At 47.1% G+C, this 6,571-nt stretch overlaps 1 pseudogene; it reads right to left on the minus strand.

Moving 5' to 3' along the window:
* Positions 1-1,516: 1,516 nt before the first annotated feature.
* Positions 1,517-2,458, minus strand: LOC146342802 (olfactory receptor 6X1-like; annotated as a pseudogene).
* Between the last annotated feature and the right edge of the window lie 4,113 nt (positions 2,459-6,571).

Below are 6,571 nucleotides of genomic sequence, written 5' to 3' on the forward strand. Positions count from 1 at the left end.
GTGCAGGACATGGAATAATGGGCTCAAGTTACAGGAAGGCAGATTTCGGCTGAACATCAGGAAAAACTTCCTGACTGTTAGAGCAGTACAACAATGGAACCCCTTACCTAGGGAGGTGGTGGGCTCTCCCACACTGGAGGCATTGAAGTCGAGGCTGGACAGCCATCTGTCAGGGATGCTCTGACTTGGATTCATGCATTAAGCAGGGGGTTGGACTCCCTTGTAGGCCCCTTCCAACCCTACTATTCTATGATTCTATGATTCTACTATCACTAGGCCCTACACCTCCAGCTGCCATTCTTAAGATCACCAAAGGAGCATATAATAGATCCCACTTACCCCAGATCTTTTCCTCCTGGAGATATCCACAGGGAGAACAAAACACACAACTATCTGTAGGAAAACAACAATATTTCATGTTCTCTCTTTCGCAACAGTCCCGTTCTTCATACGAAACATAGATATCAGCTGTTGCAGCTCCCTCACCATAGGTGGATGAGGCATTGTGACATCCATTTCCAGAAGGGAAGGCAATTTTAAGAGGGCCCTTCTTTGGAGCAACCCATGATCCTTTGCTGTCCCTGCTCTACATGAAGTTCCAGTCCAGTGCTTCCATTAAAGCCACATTGCCCTGATTTAACCCCCCCCCCATAAACATACCCATTGGAATCTGCATTTGAAGAGTGGGAACGAAATCCTGCCCATAATGTTCCTAAAACTGTCCTGAATGAGAAGAACCTAAAAGGGTATACTTTAATGACTGAAACATTTTCATGGGAACCACTCATTTTATAAGACAAGAGCAGTCCTGAATTCAGTGGGATTCTACCTCATCCCCAGTGTACAGAGCAAAAATGAAATGGCTGCTTCTCTCTTTGACATTTGGACATTAGGAATGTCGCAAGAGTCAAGGGGTGTGTGTGGAGTCCAATGGACTCCCCCTCACTTGCTCTCACTCGCCCTCCCAGACTCATCGAGCGCCCCAAACCTTGTCAAGCACCTGGCATCCATCCACCCTCAAAGCAAACTGCCATTGTGCGCAACAGTGGCAGCGTGGGCTCTTCCAGGAAGGTAATGTTACATAGTTGGTGTCCGTAAAGGGTCCATTTACACAGCATTGCAAGTGTGAATGGAGCATTCATGCCTGTTATGTTGCATAAATGCCCACCTTACGGCTGCTGATGAGTCAACATTACCTTCCTGGAAGAGCCCAAGCACCATTGTTGTGCAAACGGCAGCTTGCTAAGATGGCAGACGGCTCCATGGCTTTTTTGGGTGTTCACTGAGCCATCCAGAAGCTTGCATGGTGATGCAAACCGGGGTGGACAGTGGCTCAGTGAGCGCCCAACAAAGCTGGGCATGGGTGAGTTCATCCCTACTCGAAATGGACCATTTCAAATTAGGGCCTGTCTAGAATTTGGCATCCCAGAAACCTAGGAGGGGTTTAGGTGTTACAATGCTGGGGGCAGGGTCTGCACTGGATCAGTCTGCATCCCTTTCCAGTACACAACAATGTTCAGTGTTCAGCAAAAGGCTTACTTCCTAAGGCTTTCTGTAAAGCATCTTTGACTTCATTGTTCCTGATGGTGTGTATGAATGGGTTTAACACAGGGGCAACTATCATATTCAGTACGGACACAGCTTTGACTATGCTGAAAGGGGAGCTCTTGATGCTAGGCCGTAAGTAGATGAAAAGGACTGCCCCGTATAAGATGCTGACCATGATCAGACGAGAAGCACAGGTGGAGAAGGCCTACTGCTGTCCACTGGTTGAAGGGATGCAGAGAATTGTGGAAATGATGAAGAAGTGAGATACAACTGTGAAAAGCAGAGAGCTCAGTATCACAGCCACAGTAACCAGGAAGCCAAAGACTTCAATAAGATGTGTGTCCCCACCTGAGATCTTCAGGACAGCTCTGATGTCACAGTAGAAATGATGGATAATGTTGAAGCTGCAGAACAGAAGCCTCAGCAGCATAACCATCTGGAAAAGGATGGAGAAAAAGCCCCCAATCCAGGTAGCCATTACCAGCTTCAGGCAGATGCTGGAGGTCATGATAGTGGTGTACCTCAGTGGATGGCAGATGGCTAGGTACCTATCAAAGGACATGATAGCAAGGATGAAAAATTCTGTGACAATGAAGAAGTAGAAGAATAACCATGCCATGCAGCAGTAGAAGCAAATGGTGCCCTTTTCTGATAGAAAGTTGACTAACATCTTGGTGATAAAGGCTGTGGTGTGTCCAATCTCAATGACAGAGAAGTTGCTAAGGAAGAAATACATTGGCTTCTGGAGCCGGTGGTCCACCTTCACCATGACAATGATTAGGCCATCACCTGCTATGCACAAGAGGTAGAGCAAGAGGACAAGTACAAACCAAGTGATATTCATTTCCCAGCTGTGTGGAAATCCAAGAAGGAGGAATTCTTCCACTGTTGAACAATTAGACAAACCCATTTCTGAATTTCTGCACACCTGCAATATGGCAAGAGAGAATGGAGAACTTGATTATTCAGATATTATTTAGAGAAGAGTACACATTCTTATCTTATCATTTATCCACATTCTATAGAAAGAAGAATGAGAATGATGAAAAAGGACATCCCTAAGACTAATTTCCAAAGAAAACTAGGGATGTACGAAACTCACTTATCTTTTTGTGGAATCTTTCATGGTGGGGGGGGGAGGCACGCTGTCCCTCCCCCCAGAATCCTTGACGGGGGGGAGGCGATCCAGTCCTCCCCCCAGGAATCAATCTTCGACAGCCGGCCAGAGCTGTCCACAGCTGGATTTCCAGCCGCGGACGGGCTGCTGAGGATGCAAATGGCGGCCGCTGTAGCGGCTGCCATTTGCATCCAGCCAGGCAGCCGTGATAGGCTACATAAGAATTTACATAGCCTTTCACAACTAACTCCACCCCCCAAAAAAACCCAGCGTATGCAAATGGCGGCAGCTACGGCGGTTCCAGTGGCGGCGGTGGCAGCTCCAGCGGCAGTGGCGGCTCCGGCAGCTGGTCTCCTGGCAGGCCATGGCCGGGCTGCTGCTGCTGCCATTGCTGTCCCTGCAGCCGTGATAGGCTATGTAAGAATTTACGTAGCCTATCACGGCTAACCACCCCAAAAAACCAAAACAAACCCCCAGTGTACGCAAATGGCGGCAGCTATGGACTGATAAGTTTGCTCATCAGGATTTCATGGGGCACTTTGTCCAAAGCTTTGCTGAAGTAGAGGTATATTATGTCCACAGCATTTCCACGGTCCACAAGGGAGGTTACTTGATCAAAAAATGGGATCAGATTCATCTGGCAGGACTTGTTTTTGACAAATCCATGTTGGCTTTGAGTAATCCCTGCATTGTTTTCAAGGTGCTTACAGTCTGATTGCTTTATCATCTGCTCCAGAATTTTCCCAGGGATTGATGTCAGACTGACTGGTCTGTAGTTCCTCCTTTTTACCCTTTTTGCAATAGCATGAATGGCTTTTTGAAAGTAAATTAAAATTGTAGAGAACCCATTGGAAAGCATGACCCTGGTTATGGCACCCTGGTTATGACATGGGGGTGGGGGCTAGCCTTTTGCCCCACTGTGGCACTAATGTAATTTGCCTCTCTTACCTGCTATTTGCAATGGGAAATGTTCCCATCTTTTCCAATGGAAGCTTCCCCCCGCCCATGCAGAGGAGGGCAACAAAGATGATCAGGGGACTGGAAACAAAGCCCTATGAAGAGAGACTGAAAAACTGGGCATGTTTAGCCTTGAGAAGAGAAGACTGAGGGGAGATATGATAGCACTCTTCAAGTACTTCAAAGGTTGTCACAGAGAGGAAGGCCAGGATCTCTTCTCGATCATCCCGGAGTGCAGGACACGGAATAATGGGCTCAAGTTACAGGAAGCCAGATTCCGGCTGAACATCAGGAAAAACTTCCTGACTGTAAGAGCAATACGACAGTGGAACCAATTCCCTAGGGAGGCGGTGGGCTCTCCCACACTGGAGGCCTTCAAGACGAGGCTGGACAGCCATCTGTCCGGGATGCTCTGACTTGGATTCCTGCATTGAGCAGGGGGTTGGACTCGATGGCCTTGTAGGCCCCTTCCAACCCTACGATTCTATGATTCTATGATTCTATGCTAATTTTACCCCCATGTCAGAACCACAGTCTGCTGCATGCCCACTGTGCCTGCACTTTAGTATTGAGAAATCATTCATGCAATTGCTGGTTGTGTGAATGGCATTGCATCTGGTCTGGCCCCGAGGTTAGTAAAAAAGCAGGTGGCATCAACACATGAAAAGGCACAAGGCATGCATGCCATTCCAATGCCCTCATGTGTACCAGCTCTGTCTGATGAGTCCCTGGCCTTCCCTTTATTTATTTATTTATTTATTTATTTATTTATTTTAAAATATTTATATACTGTACCCTGTTTTAAAACCCTCAAAGTGGTTTGCAACAAATTATACAACAACACATCATTATAAAAGCAGAATGACATTTAGACAATTTAACGGTTGGGAAAAAACAGGATAAAGATGTATGTCTTTAATGATAATTGAAAGCACATGATTGTTGGTGCCTGATGTATTGCAGAAGGGATGTCATTCTGTGTTGAGCAGGAAGGCCTGAACAGGTTTCTACTTGTGTTTCGCTGAACACAAAAATCCTCCATGTGTGCGTGGTGAGTGTAGAATCATAGAATCATAGGGTTGGAAGGGGCCTACAAGGCCATCAAGTTCTCCCCCTGCTCAGTGCAGGAAGCCTAATTCCCAGGCAGTCTCCCATCCAAGTACTAACCAGGGCTGACCCTGCTTAGCTTCCAAGATCAGACGAGATCAGGCACAAAATGCTGGTAGATGCCCCACTCAGGCCTTCCTGCTCAACACAGAAAGATCAAGAATAGTAAGGGTAAGTCTACTTTAAGTAGTACTAACCTTGGATACAATCCCATTTGTGTACAGAACAGAAGATGTAGCCCATTGGATCTTCGCCACATGTTTTGGATTTCAACTCCCAGCATTCCTAACCATTGGTCATGCTGGCAGGGGCTTCTAGGGGTTGAAGTCCAACACATCTGGAGTTCTACCTTCTGTTCACCTCTCATATAGACTTCAGAAAGTTACACTGAATATATATATATATATATATATATATGAATATTAACTTTGAAAATGTGCCAGATTTCAAATTATGTGAAATATCCATTTCAGTTTTACTTCTGAGGTTCTTTTTTAACCTTTTTTTGGTTGTGAGGGGGGGTATGCCCACTCTAGACGCTCCTGTTACTCCCAGAGTCAGATCTGCAAGCATAAATCTCCTGCTGGCAGTGTATCTGTTGGCAATAGCTGGTGGTAGGCCCTGAAGCAGGATGTTCCATGGATAGGGCAGGGACACTTTTGGATCCACTGGATACAAGGCAATTTTGTTCCCCTATGAGACCCCATCCTCACCCCCCCATGCCAGCCTGATACAAATGGCCAGAAAAATGTAAAAGGAAAATACAAACAACTGCTGAGAGGTAAACTGCCCAAACCAGAGATAGGTGAACGAGTAATGCTCGAAATCGCTAGGCCTCTCTGAATGTTGCCTCCCTGCTTATCTTGTGCCTGATTCCTGCTTGCGATTGCTACTCATGCTACGTGAATGGGAAAATTGCACAAATCGAGCAGTGATCGAAGGTGACATTTCCAAATTTGTACAGATTTCCTAATTTCCACAACTTTTCTCCATAGGTTGAAGCAGGCCGATTCAGGCTGCAAGGGAAATTTGCACAAAAGTGAACTGGTAAAGTTGCACAAATTGGAGGATAGTACATGTCTGGCGATTTGCGAACATTTTTGGTGGACACATGCTCATGCATTCGGGGCTCCTAACAGGGCGTGCTCACATGTTCTGTGAGCAAAACCAAAATTCTCATACAGTCAGGGCCAGAAATATTGGAACAAGGATAACTGTTCTGGCAGTTGGCCTCTGTACTAGGGATGTATGAAACTTTTACCTGGCTCCACGCTGGGCAATCCGCGGTGGGGGGGAAGCACTCTGTCCCTCCCCCAGGAATCCTCCCCGGCTGTCTCCGCTCCGCGGTGACTCTGTGGAGCCGCCGGCTGGGGCCGCCCGCAGCCAGACATCCAGCCGTTGGGCTGCACAGGGACGCAAATGGCAGCCACCGTAGCTGCCGCCATTGGCATTCGTGTCTTTAGCCGTGATAGGCCATGTATATATTTACATAGCCTATTACGGCAAAATACAGGGACGCAAATGGCAGAGGGGCTGCCATTTGAGCACCTGTCTTTTGCCGTGATAGGCTACATAAATATATAGGTAGCCTATCACAGCTGAAGACACGGACGCAAATGGCGGCGGCTACGGCAGCCGCCATTTACGTTCCTTCCTATTGTCGTGATAGGCTACTTATATATTTATATAGCCTATCATGGCCACGGCAGGGACACAAATGGCATCCCTGGGTTAGCCGTGATAGGCTACGTAAATACTTACATAGCCTATCATGGCCTTTCGAAAGAGGAGAATGGCGGCTGCAAACGTGGCCGACATTCGAGGAGCACCAGAACAGCCAAC

Source organism: Heloderma suspectum, chromosome 6 (assembly GCF_057233095.1).
Source record: "Heloderma suspectum isolate Gila_16-S chromosome 6, 16-S_ref, whole genome shotgun sequence".
Classification (NCBI taxonomy): domain Eukaryota; kingdom Metazoa; phylum Chordata; class Lepidosauria; order Squamata; family Helodermatidae; genus Heloderma; species Heloderma suspectum.